Source organism: Mustela lutreola, chromosome 9 (genome assembly GCF_030435805.1).
Source record: "Mustela lutreola isolate mMusLut2 chromosome 9, mMusLut2.pri, whole genome shotgun sequence".
Taxonomy (NCBI): domain Eukaryota; kingdom Metazoa; phylum Chordata; class Mammalia; order Carnivora; family Mustelidae; genus Mustela; species Mustela lutreola.
The window spans coordinates 60,176,194-60,199,580 of NC_081298.1; the positions used below are offsets into that span (position 1 = coordinate 60,176,194).

Consider the following 23,387-nt stretch of genomic DNA (forward strand, 5'->3'; position numbering starts at 1 on the left):
ACACTCGTTGCCCTTACGAGCTGATAGCCAGTGAGGAAGTGAGGAACCCAGTATGAGGAAGTGTAAGTAGAGGATATTAAGTTTGGGGAATGACTAGAAACTATGAAAGGATTCCCTTGTATCTTATAACTCCTGATCATCATTAATCTGTCAGAACTCATCTTTTGCATATTCTATAAAATTTTGCTCTTAACATGTTTAGTATGGGCCCAAGGATAGTTACTAAATATTAATAAATGAAGTTGAAAATTCTTTCGAAAAACATATGACTTTGATATTTCTTCTTCAGTGTAATCAATCAAAACAACACTAGGAAATTAGAATAAGCCCAATGCAGATATTTGCACGTATACGGAATAATTATTTATATACAGGTGTCTGTCATATGTGAAACAGACTTCTTGGAAAGTTCCAGGAAGAACAGATGTTTCTAGGTGGAATCGTGCACATGTGGAACTTGCCATTTTAAGAATCCTATGGGAAATCTTTTCACAAAGGAAATAATTATTTCAGAATTATCTTTTTCCCCCTCTTTTTAGTTAATACACACTTTGACTTCTCGATTATTTAAAGCAGAACACAAATGCTCCATCAACTAACCAATCAATAGAATTTAACTTAATAAAAAAAGATTTACTGTGGTGTTGAATTCCGCATTCTTCTTCCTGCTCTATTCTTACCACCATGGAAACTGGGACAAGTCTTTGGGACTTTGCTTTGAGGGCAAAATTGGGCACATTACTAGTGCCCACTTCACAAGGATATGGCAAGGCTTAAATGAAATCACTGCTGTACCACCAGCATCTGGCATTCAAGAGATGGTCACCTCTGCAACCAGTTTTGCACAGCTCTCTGTATGATGTAGAGTAGGGCACTAACATAGAAAAGCACAAATCCTAGGCTCAGCTGGGTCAGTGATTAGGTGATGGTCACTCACATATTCTCCCAGAGCCTGGGCAGAATGAGGCGACTGGGCTGAATTTGCTCTGATGCCTTTCTGCTCCCTGGCTCCACTGGCTGCAGGCCTCCTTGGATTTGAGTCCACTCACTACCTCTTGCCCTTGAAGTGCAACTGCTGGTCATAGCTCTGCCCTTCAGGGAAACCAGTTCCCCATACCAATGCTAATCTGGTTCCACTGGGCAGAACTGAAGCACTCATTGGGCGGCGGGGGGGGGGGGGGGCATGTGTGTGGCCATGAACTTACAAGGGAGGTGGGTAAAGGACAGGCCACCCAAGATTGCTTCTTGTTGTTTCTTTATTTCCTTTTAACTTTATTGGGGGAAGGGGTCATTGTTTCTTCTCCCTTTGAAACAGAAGACTGCAGAGTAGAATCCAGTATTTGCCTCCAGATTCAGGATGACAACTGTTTTACAATCCCTTGGGGGCGGTGGCAGAAGAAAACTGGGGCCACAGCTCGCTGATGGGTTCTAAAGTCAGGAAAACCATTTAGAAAATTTGCCGTTTATATGCTAATAATGGAACGCTAACAACACTGGAAGAAGGTTCCTAACTGTTCCATCTTAAGACTGGATTTTGACTATATATTGAAGAGAGAGACTCGTGGATTTGTAGTATCCCAGGATTCTTCATTGCAGCTGATGACGCAAAGGAATAGTTACTGATAGACTTTACTAAAGACCCAGGACTCCCCTTTAAAATAAATGCGTCATGTAAATGTACAGTCCTCTCTAGGGATCCTGTTCGGCCCCAGGGGCTCTGGATTAGCCAGGGGCTTGGGTGTGTTGGGCAGCGCCTATGCAAAGGGACACTTCAGCCCCACAGCGGGTACTACCCGCTAGCCAACTCCTCAAGCCCAACTCTGTCAGACGGCAGCGCGGTCAAGCCTTTCCAGGACTCATTGACTGATTGGTCCATTCATTCACTCGGCAGGTATTCCCGAGAGCCTACCCTCTGCCCAGCGCCGCGTTCGTGTTAGAAACTGAGCGGCGAACAAATCAGGGAGGGCCCGTGTTTTCCCGAAGCTCTGAGTGCCGGTGGGGGAGGAGAAAATACCTTAACAACAGCAGTCCCCGCCGGCGCTCCTGGGGCACCCACCCCGTGCCAGGCGGTGTTCTAAGTGCTTTTACACGAATTAACTCATCTGACCCCGCGCACCGCCCCGAGGCGAGCGCGCAGAAGTGATCCCGGCAGGCGGGAGGAAACTGAGGCCGAGGGGCAGCCCACCACGGCGCAGCTCGCAGTTTAGAGCCGCCTCGGGCGCGGGGCGGCGGGGCAGCGGGGCGGCGGGGCGGCGGCGCCCGGCTGGACCGCGCTGGGACCGCGGTGCTCCCGCCCTCCGCCGGCGCCGGGCGGCCGCCCCACGTGACGGGAAGCAGCGGCGGCGGCGGGGCCGGGCCAGCCCAGGAGCGGCAGGCCGGGAGCCGGCGGCGGGCGGCGCGGGGCCCCAGGCCGCAGAGTCGGCGCGGGACCGCGGAGGCCGGCGGGCGCCGCGCGGGTGAGTGCCGAGGGCGGTGGCCCAGTGGGGACGGGCGCCCGGTGCTGGGGGCAGCGAGCGGAGGGGGTGGGGCGGGGAGCGGTGAGGAGGGGGTGCCTAGGGGGTGGGGGCGGGGCGCGAGCCGGCAGGTGTGTGTGAGTGGGGAGGAGGACAGGTGTGTAGGCCTGGGGGGGCGGGGGCTTGTTGGGGTGAGCCAGTGTGCACGTGCGTGTGGGCTGGGGCAGGTGTGCCGGGGCTTGGGGTCCGCGGGTGTGGATGATGTATGAGGTGTGTGTCTTTAGGCGGGTTAAGATCCAAGAAGACCCAGTCCCGGGTTTGGGGTAGGCTTTCGGTTTTCTGGCGGGGAGGAGCCGAGGACTCCACCCCTGCGCCCCTAGCCCCGCCACTCCGTGTAAGGAATGGTTTTGTCGCTTTAATTGATGTTTCCTGGAGCTCTTGGGATTTCAGAGTTCAAATTCCGGGTCACGTTCGGGCCTGAATTGTTGCCCCTGAACTGGCAGACTGGGCAGGGGTATGCCAGGGAGAAGGGAAGAGACCTCAAGGGCTGGAAGCTGCCACCCCTATGGGATTTATTCCTTTTCATTGCCTTCTGGAGGTGCAGATGGAAGTTGAGTTCTCCGCTTGCCTCTTGTGGGTTATATGGGTACGACTTTAAAGACAGGAGCTGTGGTCTCCATTTGTCTGCCCCTGTCATTGCTTCTTCCCAGGGGATGTTGGGTGATCCTCGGAAAGTCTCCCCTCCCCCGCCCCAGCCTGGTTTTCCTGGGGATTCTATCTGGTGCTGAAATTGGGGTTCACACAGCTTCTTATTGCTAATGGATTGTATCCGGCGGGCACTGGGGTCAAAACCTGTCGGAGCAGGGTTTTATCCTTGACGAAGTGCTTGTGGTTAGCCTCCTGTCCATCCCGAGTGAGGGCAGGCGGCTGCTGGTGTGATTTTAGTGACAGGTGAAAGAACTGACAGGTGTGTGAGGAGGGTCCTAGGGCAGTGTGAATGGTGACCTGAGTCAGAACTGAGGTCGTGGGTGGGCCTGCCTGTGCCCACTGCTCCCTCCTGATGGGGACTTGCATCTCTCTGTTGGTCATCAGGAAGCTCTCAGAGCTATGGTCAATTAATAGGAACTTCTGGCTGGCTACTTCCCTTGCTTTTTCCTTCCATTTCTGCTAGCCGGGCAGATTCAGCAGTCATTGAAGTGGCCTCTTTGATGTGTGGCACCGGAAAGAGTACTGACCAGAATCCCTTGGAACTGTCTGCAGTGAGCCTTCCTCGGCCTCCAGTTCCTCTACAAAACGGGGACAGTGCTATTCCACAGTGGTGATGAGCATGGAGCTTTGGGTTCATACCCTGTTCCTGCCGCTTCCTAACTGTGAGCCTTGGGCAACTGATGGAAAGTTCTGCATCTCGATTTCCTCAATCAAAACAGTAGTCATGGGGTGCCTGTGTGGCTCAGTGGGTTAAAGCCTCTGCCTTTGGCTCAGGTCATGATCCCAGGGTCCTGCCTCTCTGCCTACTTGTGATATTTGTCAAATAAATAAATCTTAAAACAAAACAAAACAAAATAGAAGTCATATTGGAAAGATGCATGTGCTCTAATAAGAAACTGCATTTGGCACAGGGCCTGGCACTTAGTAGGTCCTCGATTAACTAGTAATAAATGTAAATGAGGCTGTAAAGCTGTATCCCAGCTCTGAAAATCAGTAGTTTTATGCTCTGAGAATTTTTTTTTTAAGGTATTTATTTATTTGTCAGAGTGCGAGCGAGTGAGCATAGACAGGGGGAGCAGAAGGTAGAGGGAGAAGCAGACTCCCCGCTGAGCAAGGAGCCTGATGCAGAACTCATCCTGGGGTCCTGGGATCATGACCTGAGCCACAGGCACACCCTTAACTGGCTGAGCCACCTGGGGGCCCCTGCTCTGAGAAATTGTTAACCCGATGAATACTTTAACCTGGAGTTAGACTTATAGTGGGTTCTGAATTCCAATTGGCTGTACACATTCACAGTATACATTTTACAAAGATTTCAGGTGAAAGTTGTGGCACTGCCCCTCACTTTCAGGTCCTCTGCCTTTCCTCCTGCACTCATGCCTGGTAACAGCGGCCCTTGGTCCAAGGGCCTGTGGAGAGCTTATCCACCAACAAGGGGCTGGAGAGATGGGTTGGGGGGGCTTCCTCCAGCCTCACCCAACCCTCCAACAACAGCAGTTTGTAAGAGGGCCTCTTCCTCTAGTGGACCAGTTTTAAAAACCCAGAACTCCCTATTTTAAAAATGCTTTTTCTAGGCCCAATTTGCAGCTAGCATTTCTGTTTAGGGAGGAGGAAAGAAAAAGTAGTTGTTACGATTTCTTCCTTCACACCAGTATTAAAAATGTGCGATCCTTTAAGAAAGCATGAGGACATTTTTCTTACTGCTTTAAGCCTCTTCATCTTGGTCTGAATCCAGTCCTCATTAGAAATACATTAAAGGAATCCTTTGTGGTAGCCAGATGTTTGGATACTGCTGGAATAATTTGGCCAGGACTCTACAACTCATCTCCTCTGTGGCCCACCTGACCCGTTTGGCTTTATTAAAAAACACGTAACTCCTAAATGAACGCAGACGTAACAAGTCAGTTCGGAGCCACCCCAAATGAGCTTGAGTGTTTGGTGCAAAAGAACAGGAGCACTCGTGGAGCATGTTGTGCAATCTTGCAGATGATTTGAGAGCAAGATCTTTCCTCTTTTCTCGAGAGTCAAGTAACTGCTTTTGAGTAAATGAAAGACTCAAGAAAATGCTGAATGTAAAAGAGGACAATGGCCTAGCTTCCAGCAGGCACTCCGCAATTCTTTGTGGCTCTTTGAAGGTCCAGTATTGAGGAGATGCACTAAAAGAGATGCCCTTGAGACCTAGTGCCCCCCTGCTCCTCTTCTGTCCCCTCCTTCCCTTTCCAAATCCCTTCAGTTGTAACTGCTGACAGTATATATAGGGTGTATATGAAATACACATACATAGACATGCCGTGTATATGCATATGGTATGTGTATGTGTTTGTATGTACATAGTGTATACATACTTGAGGATGCCTGCATATCATACGTATGCATATAGAGTGTGTGTTTATATGTATAATATGCATAGTGTATTTGTGTGTGTCCATTTACATATGTGTATTTACATGTACGTGCCAAGGAAAATGATACCAGCTATGAATAATTACATAAACGTATGAGCCTTGCTACTATCAGGATGACAAAGGTGACGTTAGACACGAGCTGTGTTTTCTTCTTCTTCTTTTAGATGCACTTTCGGCTCACTGGAGCAGATTCGTTAGTGTGATAGCTAGTCTGAACACTATTTCTCTCACATGAGGGCAAAGATAACATGAAGCACTTCTCCAGTTGGGTCCTTATCAAAAGAGGAAAGTGTTGTCTGTGGAACAAGTCAATACTTTTGCTGTTGATTCCTGGCAAATTTAAGATTGAGTCACGAAGGAGATGGCTGTGAGAAAGCGGAGAACGTGGGACAGGAGCCAGCCTGGGGTACCGTTCCATAAGAATTTAAGTCACACAAGCATATATCCTGTTTTGATAAAATTACTAGGTCAGTGGGGCAAAGTGGGAGCATATATATCATTTCTGCGTCTGAAATTTGGTATGGTGGTGCTGACACTGCACCACATTTGCTAAGAGCCATTTATTTGTGACTAAAGTTGCTGAGGGGGCCGTGGTGCGGGGGGTAAGCTGTTTGGCAGCAAGAAGGTAAGCTGAAGGATGATAAGAGGGTTCCTCTTCTGGACTCAGCATGGGAAAGTGAGGGCCCCGCTGGGAACAAGTGTCCCTGAGTGAGCTATGACAGGACATCATCTGAAGGCCTCGTACCGTGGTCGCCTCATGCTTAGAATTGTCACTTCCTTCAGGAGGACTGAATTCTCAAAGAGGATCTGAGATCAACTTGCCCCCTTCGGTCCTTAGAGTGGAAAAAATAGGGCCATGAAATCAGAAACAGGAACTGGGGTTTAAGCCGGTTTCCTCCCGTTGTAGCTGTGTAACCTTGAACAAACCACTGAAAAATGTCTTCACGTCCATAACAGTATCCACCTCTCAGAGAACTGTGGGAGTGGAAGAAAATCATTTACATCACGTGTGTGGTATCCAAACCCAGGGCTTTTGGGGCTCTCAGGGGGTGGACGTGAAGGAATCTGCAGGGGCTGTCTTTGGTTGGTGCCCCTCCTCAGTCCACACTTGGAGCAGTCTTTACCCCGAGGCAGGCTGTATGTGCAGTGCTTATGGGAATGGGTGCTTGAGTCAAGCTACCTGGGTGGGAATCCAGCTCTCCACGGTCATTTTGCTTTTCTAATCTGTTTCCTCATCTGCAGAATGGAATAATGATAGTACTTACCTATAGGCTCCTTGTGAGCCTGGAGATACTATTTAACAAAGAATCTGGCACACACTGAGTCTTCTAGAAGTCTTTGCTCCCTTATGGTACTGTTATTAACTACCCTTCCTCCAGAGGAGCTAGAGAGGAGTATAGGGGAAGTCTATAGTCCAGTCCAAATTTCTGTTTTACAAGGAGGCAACAGGTACAGAGGCTTGAAGTGACTTGGCCAAGTTCATGAGCAGATGTCCAAGCTGTGGAGCGCACGATCCCCAGACTGATGTTGAGAATGCCTGCTTTGGACCATTCCTGCTTGACCACAATTCTCTGGGTTAACTCTGGGGCCCAAATCCTTACCTTGGAAGCCTTCATCTCTGTTCTTTTCCAGCTCTGCTGACCCCAAACCCTACTGGTCTCCCTCAGAGCCCTTTGCCTGCCTGCTTCTCCTGAAGCTCATAGTATATCAGATTTTGGACCCAGTGGAATCAGCTCACATTTGCCCCAGTTCAGTCTGAAGTTGTCGGTGAAGAAACACCTCAAATGAGCAGAAGTCCCAAACCTTCCTCTTTGAAATGCATTTTCAGGAGGTAAAAACAAAACAAAACCAATAAACTCAATTTGTAGGTATTACTGATACACATCATTTTAAGCTAGGACACCAAACTTGAGAAAAAATCACCTCCAAAAGTAACTCAGTAAAGCAGCAAGTAGAATCACTTCAGCATAGCCTGAGGCTCTAGGGAGGTTCTGCTGGATGGCTAGTCACTTCTTGCTCTCCTCTGTCCTTGTGGGTTAGTGACACCCAGATCATTCTGAGCATCTCTTCTCCAGTTAACAAAGGAGATTCTTGGAGCTCCTTTTTCTCTGTCCAATTACTCGAAGGCAAGATAAATAAATCAGTAAACTGTGATTACAGTTATCTTTTTAACTTTCTATTTTGAAGTGCCTGTGGGCTTACGGAAGAGTCTGGGAAGAGTACAGAGCTCACGTATGTCCTTCCCCAGCTTCCCCTTTTGTGAGCAAGTGTGGTACAGTGATCCAAACTAATATGTTAACATCAGCGTTATTAACCAAACGTATATACACTAATCATTTTCAGCGGGTTTTTCCACTGACCTCTGTTTTCTGTTCCCTAATCCTGCTTCTGATCCAGTTTCCCCACATTGCATGTGGTTGGCATGTGTCCTTGGCCTCTGACCTATGACACTTGCTCAGTCCTCGCTCTTCGTGACCTTAGTGACTCGTGAGGAGAGTCAGGGATTTTGTAGTTTGTCCCTCAGCTGGAGCTCAGCTAGTGTTTTCTCATGATTAGGTTGTAGTGATCAATTTTTGTCTAAAATACCCCAACAGCAACATGCCTCAGTTCCATTTTATTTATTTATTTATTTTAAAAGATTTTATTTATATATTAGAGAGAGAGCACACAAGTAGGCAGAGAGGCAGGCAGAGAGAGAGGGGGGAAGCAGGCTCCTCACTGAGCAGAGAGCCTGACACGGGGCTCGAGCCAGAACCCTGACATCATGACCTGAGCCGAAGGCAGAGGCTTAACCCAGTGAGCCACCCAGGTGCTCCCTCAGTTACATTTTAATTTAAGGTTGGGATGCAGTCCATGGCCGTGCCTTCCACCCCTGAAACAGCAGCGGCAACTGTGCAGAAACTTTGCCGGCAACTTTGTGCTGAAACTGTCCCTAGCACTCTGCCCGAGCCCCAGTATTTGATTCCTCTGGCCATGCCCCTGCTGAGCCAGAGCAGAACTTTCTTCTTTTTCCCCATCATGTCTCTTCTTGCTTCCATGTGCCCAGTCCCCTAAGTACACTGGTATATTCCCTTGAGAATTTAGGGGAGATCTGTCAGAGGACCCAGTTGCAGTTTAAGAAGCAAAAATGTCAAGCTTTCTTATCATTGGAAAAATTGTGACTACTGAGTCTTTAAATCCTACCAAGTTTCATCTGACTTTCGAGTGGTTACTAAGATAAATTCTCTATTTTTTCCTTTGGATTTTTAAAAAAAGATTTTATGTATTTATTTGATACAAAGAGAGAGAGAGAGAGAGAGTTACTTCTGCAGACTGAAGGCCACTGTGAACGCCCATAGGAAGTAGGGATGTTTACCACTTAGTTTTTTTGGTTTTTTTGTTTGTTTGTTTTGCCAGAACATGTTCTGCCTTTATTTTTTTAAATTAACATATAATGTATTATTTGCCCCAGGGGTGCAGGTCTGTGAATCATCATTTCACAACACTCACCATAGCACATACCCTCCCCCATGTACATCACTTAGCCACCCTATCCCTACTCCCCTACCTGCCAGCAGCCCTCAGTTTGTTTCCTGAAATTAAGGGTGTCTTATGGTTTGTCTCCCTCCCGATCTCATCTTGTTTCATTTTTCCCTCCCTCTGCCCCACCTCTCAAATTCCTCATATCAGAGAGATCAGAGAGATCGCTCAGCATAACACTCTCTTGTTCTGTCCACATCGTTGCAAGTGCAAGATTTGGGGGGTTTTTTGATGGCTGCATAGTATTCCTGTGTGTGTGTGTGTGTGTGTGTGTGTGTGTACATACCACTTCTTCTTTATCCATTCATCTGTTGATGGACATCTACGCGCTTTCCATAGTTTGGCTGTTATGGACATTAATGCTTTAAACATTCGGGTGCACGTGCCCCTTCGGATCACTGCATTTGTATCTTTAGGGTAAATACCCAGTAGTAGCACTTTGTTTTTAGTAGGGACTTTGATTACGATTTTATTTTGCTAATTTAGCACAAAGCAAGCATCTGAAGGTAGTTTGCAGTGGAAGAATTTTTGCTAGCAAGATTTCCCTCTTCCCACCCAAGAGCGAGTTTTGAGTCTGTGACTTGGCTGTTCGTTCAGTCAAGAACATAGCATAGGAAATAGAGGTTTCCAGATCAAAGGAAAATGAGTGTCCAGTCCCAACTACCTGCCCTGCTTGATGCCCACAATGAGCGTGTGGTGGGAGGGAGGAGGACAGGCAGGTCAGAGCCCAGGACCCCCTGGACACCGGGCAGTAGGTTACAAGCCACTGTCCACACTGTTTCTGCTTTCTGTAGTAAGCTGACCTGAGCTGGGCTGATACCAACTAGCCAAGCCCATCTCCCGACATTTCTGGCTGGCCCAGATCCAGCGTGGGTCAGCTTCCATGGCTAAGATCACAGAATATGGTCCCCCTTACTGGTTTCTAACTTTTCCCATCCAAAATGTCTCTCAGGACCAGCCTGAAACTGCATGGCAGTCAGCAGAATGTTGTTCTGTGTTGGGGGGCCCTCCTTTCTGGATCCTTCTTCCCCACAGTGATGTGCTATCAGCTCTGCCCTCTGTGTTTCTGCTGCCCCACCTGATCACAGGGGACCATGTAATAACCCGTTGACATGGAGCCAAAAACAGCTGATGGAGCCCAGGAGGCGCTGTGTTCCCTCCCAGCCCTTTCCAAGAGGACGAGGGCGGTTGACGGCTTTGCTTAACTCCCTTCTAGGTTTGGTTTTTAGAGTTGGTTTTTTCAGTTTTCATGAAGGTTTTCCCCTGTAATGGATATTGGTATCTATTTATGTATTCATAGTAACTATATTTACCAGAGTAAGTGAGAAACTTCTTAAGAAACATTTTTTTTTCCATAAAAGGCAAGTCCTTTATTAAAATGGCAAAATGCAAATTTTTTAAAAGTCCTTGTTTTGTATAGAAATACTGCAGGTCACAGGAACAGTGTGACAATGCCTGCACATTTTCAGGCATTGGGTAAAAATGTACCTGCTTTCCTGTGATCAGCCAGTGTGGGGTTACGGGTGAAATATGCAGTCCCTCCATGCCCACCTCCGACCCCAGCTTTGACCCTCACACATTACCTCTCTCCATATGTACAAGTGACTACAGTCAGCAGATGGGAGTGAGGCAGTGCTTTTCACTTTAGGGATTGCTATGCTGTTAAATTCAAACAAACCATTGTGGTTAATGGTACCTCTTTCCTGACTCATGGTTTCAGACCCTTGAAAAGGTGCTCAGAGAGTGGTTTTGGCTTAGGATCCCTCTTCACAACTGGTCAGTTTGTAGAGTCGCTTGGATACTCACAGACTTAGATCTTGGCACTTTCCAACTCAAGCAACTAGCAGACTCAAGAATTTGGAATTGAATGTAGCCGGGTAATCAGGAAACAGGGTCTACCAGGGACTGATATGAGGAAGTCAGTAGCTGTAACTCATCTTTATACTAGGAGCAGAAAGGCTGCCTGAAGTTGGGTTTTTGAGGGCTGCCTATCTTATGCTGAGTTTGGAGTTTATCTGTGAGGCAGCAGCATACTTTCCAAAACATTTTAAGGACAGTGACAACATGGTACTGTTTTAGGCATGAGGTCCATGTTCCTGCCCATCCTCCTGTATGGCTGTAAACCTGGCCTGACTTCAGCCCAGACATTGGGATGACTGTTTGATCTCTGTTCACTTATGATGGATTGCCAAGAAACTCAAAAGAAATTAATGTAAATTGAGAAAAATAGCAAATCTGACTTTTGACAGGTGTCCTTTTAAAATGTAGACGAAGAATGAATCTTTAGCTTGTTATAGGAAGGCACCTGCTATAATAGGGCTGTCCTACCCATTGGTGAGTTTTTGAGTTTTAACCCTCTGACGTGATCTCTGGTGCACATAGAGCTGACAGGGCTCTGAAGTGGTGGTTTCATTTTATTTTATTTTTTTAAGATTTACTTATTTACTTATTTGACAGAGAGAGAGAGAGCAAGCACGCACAGGCAGGGGGAGCTGCAGAGGGAGGGAGAAGCAGGCTGCCCACTGAGCAGGGAGCCTGATGGGGGGCTAGGTCCCAGGACCCCAGGATCATGACCCAAGCTGAAGGCAGTCACTTAACCGACTGAGACACCCAGGCACCCGAGTTTGTTTCATTTTAAAGTGTTGCTGTAATTCTCCAGTGGGAGATGTTTTTGCAGACACATGGGACACCTTATCCATCATGAAGTTGCTTACATATTCTATGCACATTCTGTGACAGCAGCTAGCAGAGTGTCATTCTATTAGTTCAAGAATAATAATGAGTGATAAAGATCTCATCTTAATCAATGTCACTTTATCATAGCATTCTTATAGCAGAATGTATTTCTGTCTCAGATCAGGGGTCTATGTATGTGTTTTTTACCTATATAAACATACACACGAACACACACAGATGTATTTTTTTTTCTTTAATCTTATAATGTTGCACTACAAGCCTGTTTCTACATCGAGATAATCTCTTTCAAACATTGTCTTAGTCCATGTTTATTCTTTCTGTGTGACTTTTTTTAAATGAGTCCTGGCCTTGGTGGGATTTAGTACAGAGAAAATGAAGAGGGAGCAAGGTACTTTGTAATTCCAATCTTGAACTGGTTCAAAAATAAGAGTGGAGATACAGTTGACCCTTGAAAAACATGGGTTTGAACTGCATGGGTCCACTTATACTTGGGTTTTTAAAATTTAAATACAGTACTGAAATTTTTTTCTATAAATGCAGAACTATAAATTTTTTCTATGTATACAGTACTCTTCCTTATGATTTTCTTAATAATATTTTCTCTAGCCTACTTCATTGTAAGGATACAGTATATAATACATATACAAATATGTGTTAATCTACTGCTTATATTATCAGTAAGGCTTCTGTTTAACAGTAGGCAACTAGAAAGTTAAGCTTTCGGGGGAATCAAAAGCTACACGTGGATTTTGAATTGTGCTGGAGGTTGCTCAAGGGTCAGCTGTGCTTATGTGGAAGGTGAATTGAAGCTGGGGAGAGGTCCAGGGGGGAAGAAGCTGGCCTCCTGGGAGCTGGGACCCCAGAGGATGCGTTTACCTTCTTGGGCATCCCATCATGTGTTAGTATTTTCCTCTGTCTTTAAGAATCTAGGGGGATTTGTGGGAATCACTGATAGGCTGACTGACGTATATTGGACTTTGTAAATATGGGTACAATGTAAAGTAAGCACTGGATTTAGATGAACTTAGAAATTAGAAGTAAACCATTTATGTCTATGATAAATGTTTTCATTCAGTGAAATTTTTTTAAACTATTTTTTTAAAATATTTTATTTATTTATTTGACAGAGAGAAATCACAAGTAGATGGAGAGGCAGGCAGAGAGAGAGAGAGGGAAGCAGGCTCTCTGCTGAGCAGAGAGCCCGATGCGGGACTCGATCCTAGGACTCTGAGATCATGACCTGAGCTGAAGGCAGCGGCTTAACCCACTGAGCCACCCAGGCGCCCTTAAACTATTTTTTAAAAGATTTTATTTATTTATTTATTTCACAGAGAGAGAGAGAGAGAGAGACAGAGAGAGAGATCACAAGTAGGCAGAGAGGTAGGCAGAGGAGGAGGAAGGGAAGCAGGCTTCCTGCTGAGCAGAGAGCCCAATGCAGGGTTCAAACCCAGGACCCTGAGATCATGACCTGAGCCTAAGGCAGAGGCTTAACCCACTGAGCCACCCAGACGCTCCCATTCAGTGAAATTTTAGACAAGCAACGTGCATTTTGTGAATGCTTCTAGGTCTGTTTCCCCAGTAGGCTGGTTTGAGGAAATGAGAGGATTTTTAGTGGGTGTGTGTATGCACACATATTATTTAATTACTGTTCAGTACACTTAAAGGAGTATTTATGGAGTATTTATAATCTGAATTAAGATATAAGGAATAATAATAAAAGCAACCTCAGTTTGGGGCACCTGGGTGGCTCAGTCAAGCGTCTGACTCTCAGTTTTGACTTAGTTCATGGTCTCAGGATCTGGGATCGAGCTCTTTATTGGGCTTCATGGTGAACAGGGTGTCTGCTTCAGGATTCTCTCTCTCTCCCCCTGCCCCTCTCCTCCAATAAATAAATAAATCTTAAAAAATAAAATAAAGCAACCTCTGCTTAAGAAGCAGAACATTACTAATACTTTTGCAATCTAGCCTATCCTTACTCTCTATCCTGCCTCCCTGAATTTTTGTTTATCATTCCCTTACTTCACGTTATGATCTTAGTATATATGGCTGAAACCCTAAACAGTTTATTAGAGGGACTGTCATATTTTTGAGTCTTACAGAGCCTTGCATATCATTCAGTGTAGAGTACTCTGCAGTTTACCCCTTAGCTGGAGATCTGTCCTTGTTGGTAGCTGCAGCTCTTTCTCTCCTGCCGTTCAGCGCTGTGTCCTGTCCACAGATTGTGAGCTGCTCCCAGTGTCCCTGTCTCAAACAAGATTGCAGCCAATGATGTTCTTGCTTATCACCTGGTAAACATAAATTCTGTAAGCCACGTGCCTAGAAGTGGGATCGCTGGCTTACTCCTAATGTCAAGGTCTTCTCCATGGTTCCAGAATGGTCTTGCCAGTTTAGAAGATTCTACCAGCTCCGTAGAGAGTTCTCATTGCTCCCATGTTCTTGCAAGCAGCTGACATCATCGGACTTCAAATGTCTTGTTGGTTTCACGGTATAAAATGAAGTCCCATGGTCGTTACAATTTGCAGCTGCAGATGATGAATCAGGTTGAGCATTCTTTCATGTCTGTTGGCTGTTCATGCTTCTTCTGAGAGACACATGCTCACAGATTTTCCCCATTCATCTATGAGATCGCTGTTACTTTCTTTCTGCAGGAGTTCCCTGTATCATCCAGGGATTTTTTTTTTTTTGGTCATTTTCTTCACAATGTCTTTTAAAGAACAGAGGTTTTACATTTTAGCATGAACAAAGTTAATCCTTTTTTTCCTGGTCTTTGTACTTTTTCTTGCACCTTATTTTGGAAATTCTTCTCTACCTGAAGGTCATAAACATATTTTTTCCATATTTTCCTCTCAAAGTTTTAAAGTTATGCCTCTCATTCTTAAGGATCTTAATCTTTCTGGAGTAATTACGATCCATGGTAGAAGGTAGGAATTGAGTTTCTTTTTTTTTCTTCTATGCAGGTATCCAGTTGTCCTGCACTGCTGATTGTTATTTTTTTTAATTAACATATAATATATTATTTGCTTCAGGGGTACAGGTCTGTGATTCATCAGTCTTACACAATTCACAGCACTCAACATAGCACATACCCTCCCCAATGTCCATCACCCAGCCACCCTCTCCCTCCCCGCCACCTCCAGCAACCTTCAGTTTGTTTCCTGAGATTAAGAGTCTCTTATGTTTTGTCTCCCTCCCTCGTCCCATCTTATTTCATTTTATCCCTCCCTTCCCCCCACCCCCTGCTCTGCCTCTCAAATTCCTCATATCAGAGAGCTCATATGATAACTGTCTTTCTCTGATTGACTTATTTCGCTCAGCATAATACCTTCTAGTTCCATCCACATCGTTGCAAATGGCAAGATTTGGGGGGTGGTTTTGATGGCTGTATAGTATTCCATTGTATATATGTACCACATCTTTATCCATTCATCTGTTGATGGACATCTAGGTTCTGTCCATAGTTTGGCTATTGTGGACATTGCTGCTATAAACATTCAGGTGCTTGTGCCCCTTTGGGTCACTACGTTTGTATCTTTGGGGTAAATACCCAGTAGTGCGATTGCTGGGTTGTAGGGTAGCTCTATTTTCAACTTTTTGAGGAACCTTCATGCTGTTTTCCAGAGTGGCTGCACCAGCTTGCATTCCCACCAACAGTGTAGGAGGGTTCCCCTTTCTCCACATCCTCACCAACATCTGTCGTTTCCTGGCTTGTTAATTTTAGCCATTCTGACTGGTGTGAGGTGGTATCTCACTGTGGTTTTGATTTGTTTTTCCCTGGTGCCGAGTGATGTTGAGCACTTTTTCATGTGTCTGTTGGCCATGTGGATGTCTTCTTTGCAGAAATGTCTGTTCATGTCTTCTGCCCATTTCTTGATTGGATTTTTTGTTCTTTGGGTGTTGAGTTTGATAAGTTCTTTCTAGATTTTGGATACTAGCCCTTTACCTTATATGTCATTTGCAAATATCTTCTCCCATTCTGTCCGGTTGTCTTTCAGTTTTTTTTGACTGTTTCCTTTGCTGTCCTGCACTGATTATTGAACATGAAAGATTCTGCATACAGCCCATGATAAACAGTGCCGCTCTCGTCAAAGTGGGAGGTTCCGGGTGCACACATCTGTTCCTGGGAGCCTGGACATGTTTTCTTGGATTCACTTCGTACCAGTACCCCGTTATTTTAATAACCATAGCTTTATGTCACACTTTATCTTTTGAGTCAAGTCTCCTTTCCTTATCTTTTCCAGAAGTGTCTTGCTTTTTTTGAAAGGCTCTTCTCTGCCAAATGACTTTCATAATCTTCAAGTTGAGTTACACACACATTTACCAGTGAGGATTTTTACTGAAATTGCATATATAGACCCTAAGTGCATAGCCCAGTGAATTTTGACAAATCTATGCACCTGTGTAAGCAATACGGAAAACAAAATCTAGAATGTTTCTGTCATCCCAGAAAGTTTCCTTGTGTCCCTTTCCATTTGGTCCCCCTTTGTCTCCAAGGTAAACATTGTTTTGATTTCTGTTGCTAGAGAGGAGAGTTGCCTACTTTTGAACTTCATATAAATGAACATATACCAAATGTGTCTCGTTTCTTTCATTCGGTGTTTTTGATTTCATTCATATTGTTGCTTAGCAGTAGTAGTTCCTTTTTACTTCCAAGTTATGTGAACACCCCACTCTGAAATGGATACAAATGAGTAAAACTGAGCTGTTTCCTGTTTGGGGCTATTATGAATAAGGCTGCCGTGCGTGTTCTGGTAAAAGTCTTTTTGCAGGTATTGATTATATACTCGAGAGAACTGGAAACATTCAGAGTGAAATTATGGAATAACAGTGTAAATGCATGTTTAACTTTATTTTAAAAAGTCTTATTTCTGTGAAATAAGTCAAGCAGAGAGAGTCAATTATCATATGGTTTCACTTACTTGTGGAGCATAACAAGTATCATGGAGGACATGGAGAGTTGGAGAGGAGAAGGGAGTTGGGGGAAATTGGAAGGGGAGGTGAACCATGAGAGACTATGGACTCTGAAAAACAATCTGAGGGGAATGAAGTGGTGGGGGGGTGGGAGGTTGGGGTACCAGGTGGTGGGTATTATAGAGGGCACGGATTGCATGGAGCACTGGGTGTGGTGCAAAAATAATGAATACTGTTATGCTGAAAATAAATAATGTAATTTTTTAAAAAAAAGTCTTATTTCTGCAGTGATGACACCATTTTGTTTAATTGAAATGTAGTTGACATACAGTATTATTAGTTTTAGGTATATAATGATTTCACAATTCTATACATTACTCATTGCTCACCATGACAGGTGTAGTCACCATTTTTGCCATACAGTGTTACTACAATATTATTTTTTTTAAAAAGATTGTATTTATTTATTTGAGTGGGAGAGAGAGAGGAGGAGGAGCAGAAGGGGAAGGAGAGGGACAAGTGACCTCCATGCTGAGCAAGGAGCCCAGCATGGAGCTCTTTCCCAGGACCCTGAGATCATGACTTGAGCTGAAGGCGGATGCTTAACCAACTGAGCCACCCAGGTGCCCCTACAATATTACTGACTATATTCCCTATGTTGTATCTTTCATCCCTGTGACTAGTTTATTTCATAACTGTAGATTTGTACTACTTAATCCCTTCACCTATTTCACCCATCATTCCAATCCCCTCCCCTCAGGGAACCTCCAGTTTATTTTGTGGTTCTCTATTCTTTTTTGTTTGTTTGTTTTTGAGGGGTTGTTTTTTGTTCTTAGGTTTTATTTTTTGGATTCCATGTGTAAGCGAAATCATATGGTATTTGTCTTTCTCTGTCTAGCTTACTTCAATTAGCATAGTACTCTCTGGCTCCATCTGTGTTGCCATAAGGTCTTTTTTATGGCTGAGTAATATTGTAGTATGTATATTTTATATAGATATATACAGACATATATGTAACATATATACATATCATGTTTTCTTTATCCATTTATCTATCAATGGGTGCTTGATTGCTTCCATATCTTGGTTATTGTACATAATGCTGCAGTAAACCTAAGGGTGTGTATATCTTTTTGAATTAGTGTTTTCATTTTCTTTGGGTAAATACCCAGTAATGGAATTACTAGATTGCATGGCATTTTTATTTTTAATTTTTTGAGGAACCTTCATACTGTTTCTCATAGTAGTTGCATCAATGTACATTCCTACCAACGATCCATGAGGGTTCCCTTTTCCGCACATCCTCACCAACATTTGTTATTTCTTGTTTTGATACTAGCTGTTCTGACAAGTGTAAGGTGCATCTCATGGCGCCATGATTAGCGATGTTGAACATCTTGTCATATGTCTGTTGGCCATCTGTACTACTTTGGAAAAATGTTTGTTCAGGTCTTCTCATTTTTCAACCATATTATTTGTTATTTTGGTGTTAAATTTTATAAGTTCTTAATGTATTTTGGATATTAACCCTTTACTGGATATATTACAAATATCTTCTCCCATTCAGTAGATTGCCTTTCCATTTTGTTGATGGTTTCCGTCACTGTAAGAGCTTTTTATTTGGCATAGTCCCAATAGCTTATTTTTGCTTTCATTTCTCTAGCCTGAGGAGACCTATCTAGAAAAATGTTGCTAGGGTTGATGTCCAAGAGATTATTATCTATTTTTTCTTGTAGGAGTTTTATGGTTTCAGGTCTCACATTTAGGTCCTTAATCCATTTTGAATTAATTTTTGTGTATGGGTATAAGGAAGTGGTCCAGTTTCGTTCTTTTGCATGTAGCTGTACAGTTTTCCCGACACTATTTATTGAAGAGACTGTCTTTCCCCCATTGTATATTTTGCCTCTGTTGGCCATGTAAGTGTGGTTTTATTTTGGGGGCCTCTGTCCTGTTCTATTGATCTATGGGTCTCTTCTTGTGCCAGTGTCATACTGTTTTGATTACTACAGCTTTGTGGTATATTTTGAAGACTGGCATTGTGGTATGTCCAGCTTTGTTCTTCCTCAGGATTGCTTTGGCTATTCAAGGTCTTTTGTGGTTCCATACAAATTTTAGGATTATTATAGTTCTATGGAAATACTATCAGTATTTTCATAGGGATTGCAATGAATCTGTAAATTGCTTAAAAGTATGGACATTTTAACAATATTAATTATTCTAATCCATGTCTTTCATTTGTGTTATCTTCAGTGTGTTCCATCTGTGTTTTATAGTTTTCAGAGTGTAGGTCTTCTACCTCCTTGGTTAAATTTATTTTTTGGTATTTTATTTACAATGCAATTGTAAATGATATATTTTTAAAAATTTCTTTTTCTCCTACTTCATTATTAATTTATAGAAATATAACAGATTTCTCTGTGTTAATTTTGTACCCCTGTAACTTTACAGAATTTATTTATCCTAATGTTTTGCTTTGGTGGAGTCTTCAGGGTTTTCTGTTTATAGTATCATGTCATCTGCAAACACTGACAGTTTTACTTCTTCCTTACCAATCTGGATGATTTTTATTTATTTTTCTTGTCTGATTACTGCAGCTAGGTCTTCCAATACTGTGTTGAATAGAAGTGGCAAGAGTGGACATCCTTGTTTTAGTCTTAGAGGAAAAGCTTTCAGTTTTTCACCATTGACTATGATGTCAGCTGTGGGGATGGTACCATTTTATACAGCTTCCAACAATGTATGAGATTTTTAGTTTTTCTGCGTTCTCATTATCATGTAGTGTTGCCAGTCTTTTTAATTGTAACCAGTCTAATAGGTGTGAAATGTTATTTGATTATGGCTTAAGAAAAATTTTCCTGATGACTAATAGTGGTGAATATCTTTTCATTCTCTTATTGGTCACTCATATACCCTCTTTTTTTCTTTTAAGTTTATTTTAGGTAATCCCTACACTCATTTTGGGGTTTGAACTCATAACCCCAAGATCAAGAGTCATATACTCCTCCAAACGAGCCAGGCTAGAGCCCCTCATATACCTTCTTTTCTGAATTTAAAAAAAAAAAAAATGTTTGCCTCTTTATTGATGGTTTGTAGAAGTTTTTATATATTCTAGATATGAGCCCTTTGCTGGATGTATGTATTACAAATTTTCTCCCAGTCTGGGGCTTGCCTGTTCATTTCTTTAATGGCATCTTTTAGTGGACACAAGTTTTTAGCTTTTATGAAATCCAGTTTATCAACTTTTTTTTTATGGTCAGTTCTTTTTGCATCCTAAGAAATCTTTATGTACCCCAACATCTCAAAGATATTCTTCTGTGTTTTCTTCGAGAAGCCTATAGTTTCAGCTTTTACTTGTAAAAATTATTTGATGTAGCTCAAATTAATTTCTGTATATGGTGTGAGGTAGGAATATTTAAGGTAAATTTTTTCCCTCATAAGGTTATCCAGTTGTTCTAGTGTACGTGTAGGTCTAATTTTGGACTTGATCTTCTGTTCCATTGATCTGTTTGTCTTTCCTAATATCTTAATTACTACAATTTTATAGTAGTTTCTGAAATCAGTTAATGTAGGTCTTTCAAGTTTCTTCTTCATTTTCAAGATTGTTTTGATGATATAGGTACTTTAATAGCCATTTCAATTTTAAAACCAGCTTGTCAATTTTTGCAGAAAAGTCTGCTGGGGTTATTATTTAGTCTTTCTTAATGTCGGACAATAAGATTTTGTTTTTCTCCATAAAGATCTTATACATCTATGTTAGATAATTCCCTCATACTTAATTTTTTAATATGATTGTAAATATCTTTTTTGGAAGATTAAGTTGCCTAATTGTAAATGGAAATGCAGTTTAGTTCGATAAGTTGATTTTTAAAAAATTAAACAAAATTTCTAAAATTTTAATTATTCTAAAAGATTATTTGTGAGTTTCCATATAAACAGTAATAACATCTGTAAATAATTACAGTTTTATGTCTTTGTTTACAGGTTTTTATAACTGTTCCTTAATGGGCAGAAACTCCCAGCACAATGTTAAATAGAGATGGTACATTAGTTTGCTAGGGCTGCCATAAAAAAATACTATATAGAGTGAGTGACTTAAACAACATAAATTTTAAAAATAAATAAATAAACAACATTTAAGTTTATTGCCTCACAGTTCTGGAGGGTAGAATTCTCAGTTCAGGGTGTCCCCTGAGTTAGCTCCTTCAAAGGGACTCTGAGGGACTCTCTTTTGTAGGTCCCTTGGCCAGCCTTCCTGTAGCCCCAGGAGTTCCTTGGTTTGTCAGTAGTCATCTGCCCGTGTTTTGATGTCTTTCCGCTATGCCTGTCTTGCCTTGTATCCAAATTTTCCCTGTTATGTAGTGACAAATTGCCTTGTATCCAAATTTTCCCTGTTATGTAGTGTCCACAAAAACAGGATATATAGCTGGTGTTGCGTTGCTTATAAAACTCATCTGAATCAGCTCTCCTGGGCTTCTGGGAGCCTCTGGAACTGTTGTAACTGATCTTAAGTCAAGAACATGGAAAGACATTTTTTTTTTAAGATTTTTATTTATTTATTTGACAGAGAGAGATCACAAGTAGGCAGAGAGGCAGACAGAGAGAGAGGGGAAGCAGGCTCCCCACTGAGCAGAGAGCCCCATAGTGGGGTTGATTCCAGGACCCTGATACCATGACCTGAGCCAAAGGCAGCGGCTTAACCCACTGAGCCACCCAGGCGCCCCTGGAAAGACATTTTTGAAGCTCACGGATAACCTCAGAATTGCTGCTGCCCCGCTAGGTGTGTACAGAAAGAATGGAACTGCCATTTTTTGAGCTGAAATTTAAGAAACGTAGAGAATAGGAGGGAAGATGCCAGAGCAGCAAGAGACTTTCACAGGGGCTGCAGGCGTGAATGGAAAGCTAATGTTTGTTTCTGTGTATGCCTGCAAAAGAAAATTCGGATTTTCTCATTAGCATTTTCAAAGACATTCACTTAGATTCTAATGTCACCAGCGGGGGTGCGTAGACTCTCTAGGTGGTAGAAAGTCATTACTAATATTTTAACTTGTTTCTTAGTACATAGTGTTTTACACTATTACTTGCTTATTTTTCTAGTCCTTCTTCCTTAATGAGATTGGGAAATGGAACAGTGCCCTTTATTTTGCACACATAGAAGTGCTTGTTGCGTATGTAATGTCATCCTTATTTAAATTGCTCTCTGTCTATTAATATTTTCAGTCTCTTTCCCTCACCAGGTCTATATTTTGCAGTTTTGAGAAAAATATTAAAATGTTGCACTTTCAAATGACCATACTTTTAAGGGTATGTTCTATCAAAAATGTCTAAATTTCAGATCAGTTTGAGATCACATAATAGAGTATGAATTGTACATCTTGGAGAAATTTTCAATTTTATTACCATGTTAAAACCTCTCTGACTTCAGACCCCACTAAGCTGGGAAAGATTCTCCTGGCCTGTAAGGGAAAAATGCAGAATCTCTGGATAACCTAATGGGATTCCTTTGAAGTTTACAATGTTCCCACCCTCCCCCCACACCCCATCTGCTTTTAGAATTCATTCTTTATCCTTGATTTCTAACAGGTTTTTTTTTTTGTTTTTGTTTTTTTTTTTTTTTTGCATTGAGATAATAGGGTGATCTGTTAGCTTTGTAAACTTGGATGTTCAGTTCTCTCCCCAGGTTTGGGAAACTCTCAGCTATTATTTCTTTAAATAATTTTCTGCTCCCTTTTCTCTCTCCTTCAGAAACTCCAGGCACTCCAGCATTTGTTCTTTTGATGGAATCCTGTTGCTCACTTTGGTTCCTTCACTCTTCATTCTCTTCTCTTTGTCCTCCCCAAACTGGGTTGTTTCAGAATGCCCATCCTCTCACCACTTATTCTGTCCTCCAGACACTTTACTCTCCCGCAGATGCTCTATTGCATTTTTCATTTTACTCATTGAGTTCTTCAGCCTCAGAATTTCAGCTGTGTTCTTTTTTTTATTTCTTTATCTTGGTAAAAATCTCGTTTTGCTCGTGTGGTTTTTTTTTTTTCTTTTTTCAAGGTTTCATTGAATTGGCCGAGTTTTCTTGTGGCTCACTGAAGTTCTTCAGAGCAGCTACTTTGAAATATCAGCTAGATCACACATTTCATGCCTTTGAACTCAGTTTTGGGGGAGTTCTTACTCTCCTTGTGATGGCACGTTTCCTTATTTTGTCACGTTCCTTGTAGCTTTGCGTTGCCACGTTCACATTTGTGATAGTGGCAGCTCCTTCAATCGGCCTGGAGATGGATGTTCTGGGCCACCGCGGTGGTACGCAGGTTCTTGGTCTCTGGGCATGGAAGCCTCCACTCTGCTCCCTTGCTCCCTCTTGTGGTGGGATTCTGAATCTTTTATGTCTTCTCCGGTTCTTACAACTTACCAGCCGGCTCCTGGAAACCTCTCCTTTGTTTTCCTGAAGGTGGCGCTGTAGCTTGTTTGTGGATTCTCCCTGGCCGGCGATCTAGGCCTGCTGTCTGAGGGGCTCTGGGCCTACTGGGCTCTCTCCCATGCTGCACATGTGCAAGAGCTGCTGCTCCGTAGGTGGAGGTGGGTCTAGCTCAGGCGTTGGGGGTGCCTAGAGACGCACTGGTGAACTCCCTGGGTGTGGTGTTCCCACCCGCTCATGGTCGACTTTCTGCTGCACACTGTCTCCTTTCTGCCCTTGAAAATTCCCATT

At 43.1% G+C, this 23,387-nt stretch overlaps 1 protein-coding gene across 1 annotated transcript in view; it reads left to right on the forward strand.

The window, feature by feature from the left end:
* The first annotated feature begins 2,325 nt into the window (after window positions 1–2,325).
* Window positions 2,326–23,387, forward strand: part of TGFBRAP1 (transforming growth factor beta receptor associated protein 1) — a 71,795-nt gene continuing 50,733 nt past the window's right edge. The window contains exon 1 of the mRNA XM_059134328.1: window positions 2,326–2,456. The gene's annotated coding sequence lies outside the window, so the exon portion shown is untranslated. The remainder of the gene's footprint in view (window positions 2,457–23,387) is intronic.